Source organism: Pan paniscus, chromosome 1 (assembly GCF_029289425.2).
Source record: "Pan paniscus chromosome 1, NHGRI_mPanPan1-v2.0_pri, whole genome shotgun sequence".
Taxonomy (NCBI): Eukaryota; Metazoa; Chordata; class Mammalia; order Primates; family Hominidae; genus Pan; species Pan paniscus.
In genome coordinates, this window is record NC_073249.2 from 223490779 (window position 1) to 223508041 (window position 17263).

Here is a 17263-nt window from a genome sequence, read left to right on the forward strand (position 1 = left end):
CTGCAAAGCTGCAGGATCTCTGGTTTCAAGGCGTTCACTCTTCCCCTCCTCACCTCCAGCAGCTCCTCCAACAGCGTAGATTTTGTTTTCTTAGCAAAGCCCAGAAGGGAAGCAGAAAGATTCCACTCAAGGGGGTGTTGAGGCTTTCCTCCTAAAGCTCTAAAAGGCAGGCCCCATTCAAACCAGAGAAGGTGACCTTTGGTAGGCGGGGGAGAGGGAGAAGAGAAGAGAGAAAGTAGAGAAAGGGTGGTGTGTGGGAAGAGGGTGAGGAAAAGGGGTGACACACCAGCCCCCGGGTTTCGGATACAAGTGGTCCATGAGGCAGATCAGCCCTCATCTTCCTCCTGTGCCTCCCAATGGCCCTGCACGGGTAGAAAACCTGTGTCACGTATCCTAGGAATGCACAGATATTCCAAGCCTTCCTGCAGAAGAGGAGCCGCACTACCAGTTTTCATCACATTTGAGTTCAACCTAGTTATGTCGCTAATCAGTTTTTATATCCAGGCAAGCTGAATATGATCTTGTGAATTGGGTTGGAGGAAATATCTCTCAGCCACCTCTCCAAAGAGTTCTGTGTGGAAGCTGCCAGGGTGGGCTTAGGGCTTAGAGACTATGAAAGGTGAGTGATCAATGGTTGGTGCGTGAATGTCTCCCAGCCCAGTCCTTAAAGGTGATAAAATTTTGCAGAGAACTACTGGAAGATGCTGTCACTACAGGAGCAATGCCCTTGAAGATGTTGTCAGAAACTTGACCATACCATTCAGAAAGAGCCCGTAATAGATAGGACTGTGTATTAGTCTGTCTCACACTACTAATGAAGACATACTGGAGACTGGGTAATTTATAAGGAAAAAGAGGTTTAATGGACTCACAGTTCCACATGGCTGGGGAGGCCTCACAATCATGGCAGAAGGTCAAAGGCACGTCTTACATGGCAGCAGGCAAGAGAGAGTGTGTGCACATGAACTTCCCTTTATAAAACCATCAGATTTCGAGAGACTTATTCACTATCATGAGAACAGCATGGGCAAAACCAGCCACTATGATTCAATTACCTCCCACTGGGTCCCTCCCATAACATGTAGGGATTATAATTCAAGGTGAGATTTTGGTGGGGACCCAGAGCCAAACCTTATCAAAGTGAAACAACATCACCTTTTACCTCCTTTTTAGTAGAACTAGTGGAAGATTCTGATTTGTACAGTGGAGGTTCTGCCACCTGGGATTGGACAGGCAGGAAGAGGAGGGGAAGGGGTGACCAACATTGAGTGTAGCCTGGGACCCACCTGGGGAAGGCCGGGGGTTGAGTTGGCTGGTGTCTCCCACATTTCTCTGGGTGTCTCACCCTTGCTCCTCAGTCTCTGGCCACCTTTCCACCACACACTGACCACAGGAGACCAGTCCAATGCCCATTAACACTCAAAGGAAAAGCCCTAGGTTTCACTCCCACCCCACCAAGACCTGAGGGCCTCTCTCCTCCACATGTCCCGCCAGCCTGCCTTGAACTGGGGCTTAAATACAGAAGACGTCATACAGAACTCAGCATTGCTTCCTGTCTCTCCCAGTACCAGATCCTCCAAAGTCAGTTTCCTGTGTCTTGATTCCAGAATGAGATGTTCATTTGCTTTTGAAAATAACATTCAGAACCATTCAAACAACTCTCTTTGGTTCGAATAAATCACAGAGGATGAAACGGGAGCTCAGGATCGTATTTCATTTAGAGGAGCCTTGCTCTCCTGGAGAGCACCCAGCATTTCCCAATTGAAATATAGCTTCCTCCCTAATTTCATTCTACAAGCCCCCTGCCCACTGTCAGTTTGATTTGGGTGGTAATTCAATCCCAAAGTGAGCAACATCTTTCGATGGTTCTTATTATTTTCCTGCATAATTTTATCATATATGAGGTCTTGGACTGAGAGACACTCACTCCCCAACCATTACTCAGCCACAGGCCACAGTGTCCAAGCCAGCAAGGCTTGGTTTTCTGGTTCAGGAAATTAGGTGTCTGCCTCATCTTTGGGGCAATTGTGATATGGCTTCCTTTCTCAAAGGAAGAACAAAGCTCAGCCAGATGCCCAAAATATGGCTTCATTATTGTTTTTCCTCCACGATCCAAAGCAATCCAGCATAACGGGGGCCCTTGCCGAATTGGAGAGGATATGAGATAACCCAGGTCTCAGGGGGAAGTGCCTCGATGTGCAGCTTTAACAAAATCAAGCCCAAGTGTTCTCAAGCCTGGGGAGGTTCTCCTCACTCAGCTGCCTTTGGTGATGGCAGGCCCCACGAGGCCTGCTGGTGTTAATGGGATCCGTCAATCGGAGGTGGTATGTGGTCCCAGGAAGGTCTAGTCTGTGTCCACAGCTCATTCAGTGTCATTATCAAAAGCTCATTATTTTGTAGCTTTGCAGAAGCAATGGTTTGCATAGAGTTGCTCTCAACGGCTACACTCTGGGTGATTGTCTATAAAACTATCAGCAGGAGGTCTACACGTTCTAAAGAGTTCCAAAGAGAACAAGTGAACTGAGCCAGCCATCTCCAGCAGCAAGGACACTCTGGGGACCTACAGCCTTCTGGACCTGTCTGTGGGCGGAGCTGCAAGAACCAGAGCAGGACGACCACAGACTCTGCCCCGCTGCTAAGGCTGACTCCTCTCCATCCCACCCTGCCTCTTGCTTTAGTGCCCACAGCCTCACTCCCGGGAAGGCTGACAGTCTGGAGAACCACAGCCTCACGGGGCCGAGACTTTGCTGCATCACTTCTGCCAAGTTCAAGGCTGAAGAGTTAGAAAACATGGGGAGAGCTTTGGAGAAGAGAGCACATAGAGAACAGAGTCTAGACAGATAACAGGGTTCCTCTGCAAACCCAGATCATTTTGCTGAAGGTGAGCGGGAGAAGAAATGCTGGGAAGAGCCCACCGAGTCACAGGCAAGTGACCAAATGTCTCTCTAGCAGTGGCGGCCTCCTTCCCTCCTGCAGTGCAGCAGATCCTAACTGGGGGGCACTCTCCGTGCTGCCAGATGAAGTGTGCTGGAGCCAGATAGGAAGCTCGGAAATTCAGGGAAGAAGTGAAACAGAAATAAGAAATCACAGATGCAAATAAAGAAGGAAAAAAAAAAAAAAGAGGCAAAGCTCTGCATTTGCAGCTGTTCTCTGTGCAAGGAGTTATGTATTCCGCTTCCCTCACTCTCTTTTTTTCTAAGTTTTATGACAGCATATGACCGTGGCAGCTGCTTCACCTTTATCTGGCAACCTGAAACCAAAACAAAAACACTATTCTGGGGACAGTCACTTTAAGAGGAAGCTGCTTCCCCTTTTGAAGCCCAGATGAACCTCCAACTAGAAACCCAGCTGCCTTGGTTTTAAAAGGTGAGGCCACTATCATCCCCAGTGTTTCCTGGACGAGCCCCCCAGCTTCAGTCGGGGGAGGAGAAGGAACTTGAACCTCCTTTCTGGGTACCCCCTGCTCTTCGCTGCATGAGGCCCTTCACGTTTTCTCAGGATAGATGCAGAACAAAGGAAAGTGGGGCAGGTTTCAATACAAGTGATGGCATCTCTGATTCCCCAGCGTCATGGGTTGAATTGTGTCAACCCCCCTGACCAAATGCATATGCTGCAGTCCTAACCCCCTGCAGCTCAGAATGTGACCTTATTTGGAAATAGGCCCATTGCAGATGCAATTTGTTAGGACGCGGTCCTGCTGGAGAAAGGTGGGCCCCAATCCCGCATGACTGGTATCCTTATTAAAAGGGAACATTTAGACACAGACACACACACAGGGAACGTGCCAAGTGAAGGATGGAGTGAGGCTGCCACATGCCAAGTATTCACCAGAAGCAGGAGAGAGGCCTGGAGCAGACCTTTCCCTAGTGCCTTCAGAGGGTGCCCAGCCCTAGTGCCTTCAGAGGGTGCCTGGCTCTGTCCCTCTGGATCTCAGCCTTCTGGCTTACAGAACTGTGATGCAATACATTTCCATGGTTTGAAGCCACATCCAGTTTGTGCTATTTTGTTACAGGAGCCATAGCAAACCAAAACACCCAGGCTTACAAAAGACCTGGGAAAGGAGAGCTCACCCTTTGCTTCCTGAGATAACCCTGTTGTTCCCTAAGGAAGCTGCTGGCTTTAGGAAGACCCGATGAGCAGTGTTGATTTATATGATGACCCTCTGCATAAAGCAGGTCGACTTCAGCATCCCCCAGAACACTGCTGTCAATGTCAGCACTGTTGACATTTGGGGCTGGATTGTTTTTGTCATGGGGCTGTCCTGTGCATAGCAGGGTGTTTGATGGCATCCCTGGCTTCCAAATTCTAGATGTCAGTGCCCGCTGTACTACTTAGTTATGAGAACCCAAACCGTAACCAGGCGGTGCTAAATCTCTCTGGGAAGAAAGTCATCCCCTGAGAACTGCTGTTCTAAAGGAACCTATCCTCACACCTTAGAACTTCATTTCTCAGCTCTGAAGTTAATGCCTGTTAATAAAGCAGAGGAGATGTATCGATTTGAACAAGCACTTATTACGAGTCACGACAAATGCAGAGAGCATCTGCAGACAATAAGATCTAGAGTCCTACGGTCCCTCTCAACTTGGCACCAGCCTGGGTTGTTGGTTCCAGTTGGTTTTTGGAGAAGACCTCAAGTGTACCTTTGACTCTTAGGCCATCGAATGGTCTTCACTTGAGGGATGTGGGGAGCCCCTAGCTCCCCAAAATCATATTTCCTGCCTTCTGTGGCCCCATACAGTTGGTAGGGACAGTTGCTAGGGAGAACCTATAGTTGCACCAGCTCCTCCCGATGGCCAGCCCGCCTTCACTGCGCTGGAGGGAAGTCCCCACAGCCTTGTTCAGTGAGCAAGGTTTCTGTTGTGCTTGTGTGTTCAAAAGCCCATCACAGGCAACTCTGCCAAACTTAGTCAATCATATCGGGACCCAGTATTTATTGTCTTGGCTTCAGTTCAAAGGCAAGAGCTCTATGCACTAGCAAATGGATACTAGAATTCCAATTTCCCCCTCTCACTGGTGAGCAAATTGAGTTTACTTTAATGGTATCCAGGCTGTTGATTTGTCTAAATCAGTTAAATGACCAAAGTAGTATTGCTTTTTTTCTGCTTGTTAAAGACAGTTATGTATCCCATTCATCAGTGTGTCTGAGGACATTAGGCCTCTCACTGACTCAGGAGAGAGTGCCCTGGGAAGCCAGTGGTCACCTCGGCCATGTGCCAGTCCCTGGCCTCACAGACAAGTGGAAGCTCCCAGGGTGGGGATAAGGAGGAAGACCACAGGATGCTGAGAAGGTTGGAATGGAAGTGCTTTTGTCACGAGTGCCCTGCGCCTGGTGCTGGATGAGGCACTGGGTAAGTTGTCCATGGATTCTGTGCCAGGTGAGGGATGGGGAATGGGGAGGAGCACCACCTGCTCTTCAGAGCTAATTAGGGGGAAATGCTGCTTTTTCTAGGCCTGTAAAGAAGGCTCTTCACTCTGTGGTCAGGCCTCAGCACTCCTATGTCTTGGAGATGCCTGAGGCTGAGCATCTCTAGCTCTGCAGGCCTTTGGTGTGTGTCCTTTTCCTACGTGCCGATCAGCTCTTGGTGTTGACTGAAACTGTGACCGTGCCTCTGACTCACCTCTCTCCGTCATCTTTCTGTGACTGGTCCTTGCCCTTGACAATGGCTTTGATTAAGAAAGAAGGGCCAGACCAGATGTGGTGGCTCATGCTGGTAACCCAGTGCTTTGGGAGGCTGAGGCAGGAGGATTGCTTCAGGCCAGGAGTTCAAGACTAGCCTGGGCAACAGAATGAGACCATGTTCGTACAAAAAAATTTAAAAATTAGATGGGCATGGTGCCTGCGCCTGTATTCCCAGCTACTCAGGAGGCCGAGGAAGGAGGATTGCTTGAGCCCAGGAGTTTGAGGCTGTAGTGAGCTATGATTGTGCCAATGCACTCCAGCCTGGGTGACAGAGCAAGACCCTGTCTCGAAAGAAAGAAAGGCAGGACAGAAAATGTAGCAGCAGGATAACCATGCACTGGAGATGTATCTGGAGTTGTGTGAGGCTGTGGTTGGAGCTGAGGTGGGTTAGATGAGGTCTGGCTCCACTGGGACCCCCCTCCTGGCCTAGGGACCCTTTACCAGCCATGCCCTTGTGTCGCTTGGTCTGCCCCATTTGGCAAGTGGGGCAAAGTCATACATGGATGATGCGTATGACCTTGGTGATAGGTTCAGGTAATTTCAAATATGTGAAAAGATATTGACAGGTTAAAAGGTGCTTAGCAGGTATAGAGTACACCTGGGGCTGAGCAGCAGGGTTCACTAGAACACAAGGTCGCCCCGCCAGCCTTGCTTTCTTACCCTGAGGCTTAGCTCCAGCCGGCCCAGAGACAGCTGATGTGAGAGCTTCACCTTTAAGTCCACATCAGGGCAAAAAACCATCCTGCCTCCCATGGGGAGCACAGCAAAGTGCAGCATCCCACCCAGGTCTAAGAGGGGAGTTTCTCAACCTCAGCCTCTGGAGCTGGATGACTGTGTTAGGGGGCTGCCCTGTGCTGGGTAGGGTGCTTATCAGCCTGCTAGCCTCTTCACACTAGATGCCAGTAGCACCCCTAGCCCCGTTGTGACAACCAGAAATGTCTCCAGACATTGCCAGATGTTGTGGGGGTGAGGATCACCCCACATTGAGAACTGCTGGCCTAGAGGCAGGGGCCTTGCTCCCCCATACTCTGCCTGATCCGAGCATGTCTGGAAGTGGACAGAGCTCTCTTTTGCACTCTGCAAATACTGTGAGTGCGCGAGGTATCTCCTGGCTCTGATACTGGAGGCCCTTTGAAATGTTTTGCCTTGGCACCAGCACACAATTATAAGCCTTGGGCCGACCATTTCCCCAGGGCACGGTTTCCTCTGCAGGAATCTTTGCAAGACATTTGCTGGCCTGCAACTGCCCATAAAAGATTCACCGGAACCCCCCAACCCTGAGCTTGTAGGCATTTGTGGTCTCAGGTACAACGTGATAGACCCTGCCTGGTTAACTCAGACTCAGTTAATAACCAACCCCAGGGCCCAGACACTGAGACCTGAAAGTGTTTTCAGAGTTGTTTAACTGGGCAAAGCATTGGTTTGGAGATAATGAAGATTCAGGGAGGAAGTCTTAGACTCTGTGAACCACAGGCACAGAAACAACGCCTGTGTTCTTAGAGGAGGTCTCAGATAATATTGTTAAAAAATAAACAAAGAAGTAACATAAAAAAAAGTCCTTATGAGGTCATGGCCTGAACTCATGGTAATTCTTTTTTCTCTTCTTTTTTTTTTTTCATATTATTTTTTTTTTAATAGCAACATCAGAGTACTAAATATACACAGGAAAGTTAATATAGGTGTTTCATTTACAATGTTTTCCAAATACATAGCTTTGAAATACAGAAACAACTTAAAAAAATCTGGAATAAAAGTTCACCTGTACGGAAATCACACCCAGCCACCTGCCCCCCGCCCCCCACCCACATATATTGTGTCGTTTTTGTTTATTAACATGATTATGATATGCATTTAAAGAAAAGAAACACAACATTAAACTACAGGAGGTTAACTCTCTCAAGAAGATGATATATAAATATGTCTATAGAGACAGCTGTGGTATAGATATACGGAGAACATGAAAACAGAGAGGCTTTTGTTTTCCTTTTGAAAAATAACAAGTGCTCCTTGTAAAAGTATAAATAAACAGTTAACAGTTTATTGTATCAGAAAATAATTTAGGAAAATGAAAATAAAACCAGTTTTGGTATACATGGGTAAGGGGGTGGGGGAATAAAGTTCTAAAACATTCAATGCAAAACCTGTGAAAAAAGAGGCCATGTGGCCATTGCTGTTTAATTTCTTGTCCTGTGGTTCAGCTTCAGGTTTGTGAATTTCTAGTTCCATGGGTGAGCTGAGGAGGAGGAGGGGACAATGGGCTCCAACTTTAAATAAACGCAATGAGACCTGGTGAATTCAAGAGTTATTTGAACACACTAGGGGCATCCACACGGACCTGGTCCTTCTATTTCTCAGATCTGTGACTCTTAGACAGATGCCCCATGGGAAAAATCCAGTCAATAATTTGGATGTTTCACTGAGTATCCTGTTTATTCCATAGCAATGCCCAGATATGCCCAATGGCCAATGCTTGATGTTGTGAAAGTCAAACATCCAAATGGTTGACCACCTTTTCCACTTAATCGTAGACACTCTAATGATCAATGGGAAGTTTAGTGCATGACAAGTTCAGCTGGCAAAGATGCATTTGAAAGCTAATCAGACTTCATAAAACATACATTGGAGCCAGACTTGTCCCTGGTGCTAACCATGGCGAGACCTCTGTGACTTGTCCCCACTCATTCAGCCTTTCGTGAACAGTTTCTACAGAATTAAACAACTGGAAGGTTCCAGACATTTCCCTTCTGTTTGGTTATTGGTATTTTCTAAATGGTTTGTAGTAAACATGTGTTCCTTTTGAAAAAATAATGTAAAAGACTCTAAAAATGTTATCAATGCATGGCCTCAAGCTTCATTCAATGTCCAGTTCAATACTTTCTGGGTCTAACTCACATTCCTGGGGCTCCTGATCTGCAAATGTGTGGAGCAACCTGATCTTGATCCTGGCTTTTAGTCCCACTCACCTCTCAACAATCCAGGTACCAAAGGTAAGTTAGTAAAGGTCATTGATAAGGTCATTAAAGTTCACGTGAGGCTTTGCTGTCATTCTCCTTTCCATTTAAATCATTTTAGCTGGAGGGTGACCCCCTCTCTGGGCTCCAGCACCTGCCATCCTGTTTCTCCAGGAAAGAAAGAGAGGAAATGATCCAAATGGGGATGCCAGAAGAGGAAATTAAACAAAAAAACAAAAACAAAAACAACAAAAACAAAAAAACAGAAACACTTCCGAGAAGACCAGTATTTGGTGCTGCAAACTAGCCACATGTTTCTGCCAAATCTCAATGTTTCATATCGACACACTGTTTGAAGGAGCAGAAACTGATGTGGACTTTGTTCTTCCATCTTCACACCAAGCAACATGACATGTGACAGATCCTGAGATGTCTGCTGAAACTCTGTGTGTCACCTCAGGCTGGGAATTCATCTTTAAGGATCACAGTTATCATCAGTTGACTGATAACTAACTTTGCTAGGGCCTTTCACCCTCTGGCTTCAGAGGAAGCAACGCAAACCCTAGTGAAAAACAAGAAATAGAACAAAACACATCTGCGGATAGATTGTGGCAGTTAAATTCAAGGAGGGTGTGGGCAAACACCCCCTCTGGCACGCCAGCGGGCTTTTCAAAACCAGTTGCCCCGCTTGTCTTCCAGCCCCTTAACTGGGAGAATTGTGCTTGTATGTGGAAGTGACACCGTATCTAAGAGCACCTTAGAGAATCCTGCTCCTCACAGTTTCTAGGGTCCCATTCATGTTGACTGGCTGCATACGCAATAAAGAAACTCCCATGTGGTTTTGTAGGCCTTAAGTGGTAGGCAGTCACATAACTTGATATTAGAAATCCACATGTATGTGAGAGAAATAATAGAGAATGGCGTTTCCACCCCAGAACAGACTGCGGAGGCAACAGGAGAGGGTTCCCCTGGGAGCAGCAGCTGCTGCCCTATAGAAAACCTTGTCAAGAGCCATGCCATCAGCTTGCTCCTATGCCCATACATGGCTCTCGGCAGCCTGAGACTTCAGCAAAGCCCTTTCTCCCTTCTGCCCCAGGTGAGTCCTCCAAAGGTTGGAAATTAGGTTTGGGGTGTCACAGTGGGTTTCGAATTTTCCCTTTTGGCTTGGGATGACTGAAGAGTGAACAAGAATGGGATGATTCTGTTAGGAAATGAGACACTGGCCCAGGGATTGGTACAATGGTGTTCACCCCTGCAGTTCCCTGTACAATGATTTCAAACAATGATACTAGGGCTCCTCAAAGTGTCCCCTATGCTGTATTAGCAGTGGCTGTAAGTCTTCATCGTACATAATGGTGCCGAAAACAAAACAAAACAAAACAAAACAAAACAAAACAAAAAACAGAGCTTACGACTGCATAGTGTTCTTGCTCCTCCCATGGCCAAAGCTATCCCCAATTTTCTGGGGGCAAGGACTTGCCCAACCCAGTAAGACTAGAGTGAACTGCCAGTTTGCCAACCCAGAAGCTATCAACATCAACACTAAGAAATTTTGCTGCGGAAACGACGAAATCTGACAAAAGCTAACCAGTGTGAGTTGCTTAAGCCCATGCAAGACTGAAGTCTTTAGGGAGTTGTTATTCAGTGTTGCAAATATTTGGGTGTTGAATTACAAAATGAAAACCCGGGTCTCCAGGGGATTCTGTTTTAAGAGAGAGCCACCAGAGACAAAACTAATTAACTTGTATAAAGGAGAATTTCCTATAGTCCAATGCTCCCTGCGTCCTTTCCTGCCGCATGTTACTTAACAGATGTTTTACTATGGAATCCAAGATATTGACAAGAGTTAATCCAGTCGCAAGCGCATGTCTTGGCTTAGAACTCTCTTGGCTTAGAACATTAACCCATTTAATTGACTGTTATCTACAGCATACGTAGGTTCTGATTCCAGCCTACATGAGAAGACAAGTAGGTCATTTATATGGCCGTTTATACAGTCACTGTTCCCTTCCCCCGCTACTCACTAGTGTTTAATCTCTATAAACCTGTGTGTCCCCAGATGGGCAAGCTTGGCCCAATTTATATTATGCCTCTTATATATGACTCAGATTTACGGCTCATTCAAAACTGCTCTCTTGATTCTATGTACAGTAACTCTTAGAACATTTAGCAGGGAGTCCTTCACGAGGAAAAGGCAATGGAGCTACAGGGAGGATTCATTTTATGCTTTTAGCTCCAAAACAGGCCCGTCACCACCGAGTTGACCATTCTCTTCAGTCACCTTTACAATGGGGCCTGGGCTGTGCGTTTACAGGTGAGGAGTGTGGATTTGTGGCTGGTGTGTTTGGGAATCGATGGAGAGAACTTTCCTCCCCATGCCCTACTGCCTTAGGGACCCTAAGACTAACATCACTTGGGTCACTGGACATTCTGGGGCCATTGTGCACACCGCTCCCTTAGTCTGCTGTGGCCTATGTATTTAACTCCCTGCAACCAAAGTGAAATAAGATGGAAGATGGGATGTTCAAGGGCTTCTGCACCGGACTGGCTGTTCTGAGGGGAGCTGCTTTGTGTTTCAGGCAGAGAGTAGGTTGGGGCCACTCCTCTGACAAAGTGCAAATGTTCCCATGTTCCCATATTCCCATGGGCCCTTCAGCATAAAGGGAGGTTGTGCAAAGAGTTAAGTTTCCTAGCTAGGGATGGCTTGGTCACATGGAGGCCGATATAAACTCCCGGGATTGGCTACTTTGTGCTCACTAGCTAAGACCTTTCTAGAATGATTTGACATCAGAAGAAGCTCATTCTTTCTGTTTGACTGAGGGCTAGGGTGGTTTAAAAGATAGCAGTTCTCTGCCTAGACCTGTTTTTAGTCACTCCTTACAACCAAATACAAGCTCTAAACCTAGACACACAAAACCACACAGAGCCATGCTTCATGCTCTTCGGAAGGAAGGGCTGGTAGCACGTTTCAAAACCCCAAACATTCATTTAAGACCTCCCTGGAATGCTCAGATAAGGCTGAGTGTAACTAACACAGAGATCTTGGCTCAGAGTGAGCAAAGAGGGAGTTTATCTTCCTAGCAGGCGGCACATCAACGTACAATAAGTGGGGAAGAATAATCAAAGATCCTCAGATGATGAGTTTCGCTCATTTATGTGGGCTGTGCTATTTACACTGGAAAACAAACAAATAATCAAAAAACAGTAAGGCAGAGCAAATTGACAAACTGCACCAAAGTAACCACTCAAAAATTACATGAATCATGGCATGTTTTGGAATAGCTGCTTACTTAAAAGCAGATGCTGTTTAAGAAGGATGCCACTAAGTGAGCTCAGTGCTGGGGGAGCTTCTGGAGAGGCAGCTGCCTTCTGGCACCAAGAGGAATGGCATCTCCAAGGTGCCCGTGCCCTGCGGGCCAAGTCGCTGACGTTGAACCCCCTTATCCTCCTTGAGACCTGGCTGACCTGAGACCTGCTTGGCCTGGCAACCTGATGGATGGGACCAACATGGGAGGGGCTGGGCAGAGCCAGTGCCCAGGGATGGGGCAAGCTCATCACCAGGGCAGCAGCCCTCATCCTGCCCCTGCCCCTCTGCTTCCACTCTTGCTATAATGACAGAGGAATTTGGTGGAGAACCAGGCGTCGTAACAACTGCGATGTCTTATCTTCAGCGCTGCACTGCATTTTATCCAAGAGCTAAGACTAAGGCCTTCTTCCTCCATCCAACACCAGACCAACCCTCAAGCAGCAAGTGGTAATTTTCCAGTAGGTGATGGGTCGCAGGAGGAGGAGATGTAGACAACCCCTGCCTCTCTTTCTTCCCCTTCAATGCCCCCCACTCTCTCCCTCTTCCCCTCTCTCCTTCTCTGCCCCCGGCCCCATCACTCTGCTCTGCTCTCTTCCTGCCTCTTCTCTCTCTGGAAATTATTTTGGTTTGCTTTCACATTAAGCATCCACCTCCTCCCACCGTAGAATATAAAGCCCACAAGGCCATAACTGTGCCCATCTCGCCTCCGACTGTATGGCCAGTGTGGTAGAAGTGGAACAAGTATTTGTTCAATAAGAGGATGAATGACTGATCAGTTCATTATGGTGATGCAGAACGGGTTGTTTCTCTCCAATGGCATATGTGAGTAGTGTCTTAAAGAATTCACATGCTGAAGCAAGAATGGTTCAAGAAATCAGGTGTCTTGGTATCTTTTCCCACTGCGACTTGAGAAATGGCTTTGTGGAAGGGGGCAGGGGTAGGGGAGAAGACAGTCCAGTGGAGCACTAAGTCTCATATATGCCCTGATGAAAGAGATCACCTTGATGAAAGAGGGTGATGGTGTCAACAGGTAGACAAAAGAAGGTGTGTCCTGGTGCCATCTTGAAATAAGTATGAGAAGACCAAGACTGACCGTGAAAAGGCTGAGTGAGAGTCCCAGCCTCACTCCCGGTTCCTGGTCTTATCTTTCGAGATACAGGGTCAGTCCACTTCCTGGGCTACAGACAACCCTGGACCACCTGAGCAAAGAAGCAAAAGGGTAAAATACCTCTCCATGGGCAACAGGGTCAAAATAGAGACCATCCAAGGTGACAGGGTCGATCCTTTGGTGCGTTCACCTTTCAATATGGCCTACACATTAGGCATCATACACAAAATTTTGAAGACCAATCCCTCTAAGCGTGGCTTTTCCTGACGCTAAAATATGGCTGTGAAAGAGTCATGTATTTTTGAAAGAAAGGATTAAGATGGTTAAGATCACATTAGTAGTAACGGGTTTCCTGGTGTCCTGATTCAAAGAGTGGGTGGGGTTTGCTGATGAGTACAGGTTTCTAATTTCACAATGCTCCAGGAAGGACTGGAGTGAATTTCTGGGAGCTGAATGTAATATGAGAAGTCCACTCAAATTCAAGACTGGCAAGGACTAGAAATACTACGGAGAAGACAAGGTCCCCTAAGTGGCCTCTCCCTTCTGTGTGCAAGCAGGGCAGTAAATAGGGACACTAGCAGCCACCTCCACACACCCCAGGGTGTCACCACGCTTCCACGTTGCGTGAGAAGGCTTGGATTTGTCTCAGTCATGGCTGGAATCTGAGCCCAATGGGAAACGGTGGGGAAGCTCCCTGACCATGCCTGGAAAACCCTGCCTTTCTCACGCCAAACTCGGAAACAAGAGCAATGACACGCATATTCCAATCAGACAAAGTGACATCAAGCGTGTGAAGACTAGCAGCGACTTTGTCTGAAAACGGACTGGACTGTACAAGGAGTGCATTCCCAGCTGTTTCTAAAGCTTTAAAGGCAAATGCAGGTGCCAGGAGGCTGCCAGGGGGTTTGCGATTGCGGGATCTCCGAGGAATAAGATGGAAGTGGACGAAAACTGGGGAACCCTAACAAACCACATCACCCTTCCTTGGAGTTCTTTTCTTGAGGAATAAAAGCTCAAGCAAAGGAAAGGACCAGGCCTTGGGTGGGGGATGGGAGGTGTCTACTATTAGACTCTGAATTCCAGGGGTCAAGCAGAGGAAAGAGGACACCAACTAGCTTGAAACACTGCCCCAAGGCTGCAGAAGGACTGATCAGGCCAAATCAGCAGCCACCGACACACAAAGTACATGGGCATTACCTATACATACGGCCCGAAGTAGGACAAGTCTGTGCTCTGGTGCAGACTTCACCGTGGGTGGGGCTGCATTTCCGAGGCCCAGTCACTTTCACTCATTATCTCCTCTTACCTAGATGACGATCCCAGCTGAGGGGTCTGGGAGAGCAGGTAACCATTCAGAAAAGTAAAGTAACACGTCTACAGACATTGCCTCAATCATCCAGAAATAGCAGCCTTTGTGTGGATTTACCTTGACGGATGTCATGTTGGTACAGAACCAGACTTTTGGGTGTGGAATGGGCATGCATTTGCTTGTCTGGTGGTTGTGCCTGTGTGGGTCTCACAGCCCTGCCTTGAATCTGTGGCTCTTATCGGGGACAAGAGGGTTGTTGCATTATGCTTCCTTCCAAGGCTCGATGTCTTATGGACCCAGGAAAGAGTTCAGGGCATCCAGGGTGCCGCCCATGGTCAGAGAAGGGGGCTGAGCAGCTGGGAGTTGACAGAGCAGATACCAGGAGTCCCTCGGGAATCCTAGGTTCTCAGGATCAGTGAACCAACAGGGCCCCCCGGCCGTCACCTCCTCCTCAGTTGGGCTCACTCTGGAGCTCAGAATGTCAGAGACCAGAGCAGCCGCCCCATTGCCTGTTGGACGCCGCCAGCCCTCACCATGCACTCGCACCACGCTGTGCTCACCTGGAGTCAGGAGGCCCACCTCAGCGGGAGGGAGTGATTGAAGGAGAATGGGATGGATGATGCCGGCTGGCGCGCAGAGAGAGCTGCAGGCTGGAGCGCCGTGCAGGTGAGTGCCAGGAACCTGGAGACGGCCAAATGCCAGTGGCGGATGTTTGCATTGTCTCAGGATGTGCCAAAGCTTGGGGGGAAAATGACAGAACAAAAACTAAAGAACAACTTTTCCTAATTTGTGAGCAATACCATGGATACAGATCTCAACACTGCTGCATCACAAAAACAATCCTTTCACCTCCGGAGGCCTTACTCTAGGTTCACATGTTTCAGGAGATACAAAAGTGAACTTTTGAAGCATATCACAAGGTGTTTTAGAGGGAGACCGAGCCCGAGGGAAGAATCAGGTCATCAGCCTGGCCAGTGAGGGCAGTAAGGTCAGCTGTCTGTCTGATCTTTAACCTTTTTGCCTGGCCTGTGACATTTCACTGAATTGGCTCATGCACTCTACTGCTGAAATTAAAGTTGCACGTGGGCCACGCGTGAGAAATATAGTCTTTGGAGACAGGGACCCACACCATGTTAGGCGTCTCCCATAGACAGGAAACATCCTTTAAGGAGGCACAGTGTGGGCCATGAGATGCATCCCTAGATCCCTACAGCACCTGCCGTTGACAGCAAGTCTGGGATACCAGTGAGCCCGTTTCAGGTGAGGCTTGTGAGGGAGGCCCGGCGGCATGGCAGTATTTTTAATAAAGTGTGTGTGGTTGGGATTCTCTGTACTGAGGCTCAGGTCTGGGGCCCCTGTTTCCACTGGGTAGTTTATAGTAGGATTCTCGGTGACAAAACAGAAACATCCATCGGCCAATGGAAGCTGACGGGAGAACGGCATCTTTGCCGAGGCTTCCCCCAAGATTCCAAGTCACCCTTGGGCCCTAGAAAAAGCGGGCGACACCTGCCCACCTGTGCAAGGGAAGGCAATGCAGCACAGGCCAGGTCAGGGCGCTGCCCGACTGGGGCAGCCTTGTGGTTTGCACACAGAATGACTATTTTTCGTTTTCAAACCAACTGGGGCCCTTCACGTATGTCTAAGTTCTGCCCTGACATTACACACACACATCATAAGGATATATTCCTTTAATTTTTGGAACTGGAAAACTTCTTTAATCCAGTCTATGCTTGTATGACACACACGTCCAAGAATCCACCACCCACCCAACCAGGGGCTCAGGCCCGTTTGTAAGCAACCAGCTACGTAAATGTGAACGTGGCTGTTAGGTAGCATCTTCCAACACTTAAATGAAAAAAAAAATCATATGTATGCATATGTGTATATATATACACAAACATATATATACACACACAAACATATATATATATACACACACACAAACATATATATATGTGTGTATATATATATATACACATATATATACACACATATATAAAACCTTGGCATTCTTAGTTCTGGCCCAAGGTAGTAAGTCACACATTTGATGCCACTCACCAACCGTCTAGCAAATGCAGGCTGTCATTTAAGGGCCTCCTTGTCTCGGTCGAGGCTGTCCCCTGGGGTGAATGGTGATGGAATACCAGGTCACCAGAAAGAACATGCTCACCTGTGGAACTGCATTTCCAATAGATGCGTCTATATGCATGTATGTGTATTGTGTGTGTGTATGCGCACATGTGTGTAATATGTGTGTGACGTGAGTTGCCAAAGTAGAAAACACTGGTTTATTCTGCTCATACTAAGCATGTTAAATAAATCAGATTTTGTAACCTATAACACAATTCTTTTTTTTAAAAAGGAACATTTAAGATCTTCAAAAATTGCTACAGTACAAAAAAAGTGTGTGTGTGTTTGTATTTATATATTTATATATGTATATTAACCAGAAATAGCGACTCTATCGGAAGAGATTCCCACCCCTGTTTTCTGTAAGATTTCTCTGCGTGATTCGCTGGGCCCCGGCTCTGCGGCCGAGACTTTCGGGTCAGTACATGGCACATAATGGTATTATTGGCACAGGTTCAGAATCGTAGGACGAATCCTAGGTTTCGGATGCTTCCTCCCGTCCCTTTCGCTGGGTATCCTCGTCTCTCCGCCTCCGGTTCCTTTCTTTCCTTTCTTCTTTCTGTTCTCCAAAGAAAACTCTGGGAGAAGGCAGTCACCCATAGGCATGAGCATTTTTACAAAAATAGATTTGGCCTAGAGCGTCCTGCTCTGTGAGTTTCCCACCGGCAAACAGAAGTGGTAGGTGCGGGGACCCTCCCCCTTAGATAGCTCAGTTTTAGGTTTTGTCTTTTTTGTTTTGTTTTGTTTGTTTTGTTTTTACAGGTTCACCAACGGAATC

At 47.5% G+C, this 17263-nt stretch overlaps 1 protein-coding gene across 2 annotated transcripts in view; it reads right to left on the reverse strand.

Annotated features, from left to right (window-relative positions):
• Positions 1-837: 837 nt before the first annotated feature.
• The window catches only part of AJAP1 (adherens junctions associated protein 1), a 147746-nt gene continuing 131320 nt past the window's right edge, over positions 838-17263 (reverse strand). For both annotated transcript variants that reach the window (XM_063602186.1, XM_034953870.3), the window contains exon 6: positions 838-17263. The gene's annotated coding sequence lies outside the window, so the exon portion shown is untranslated.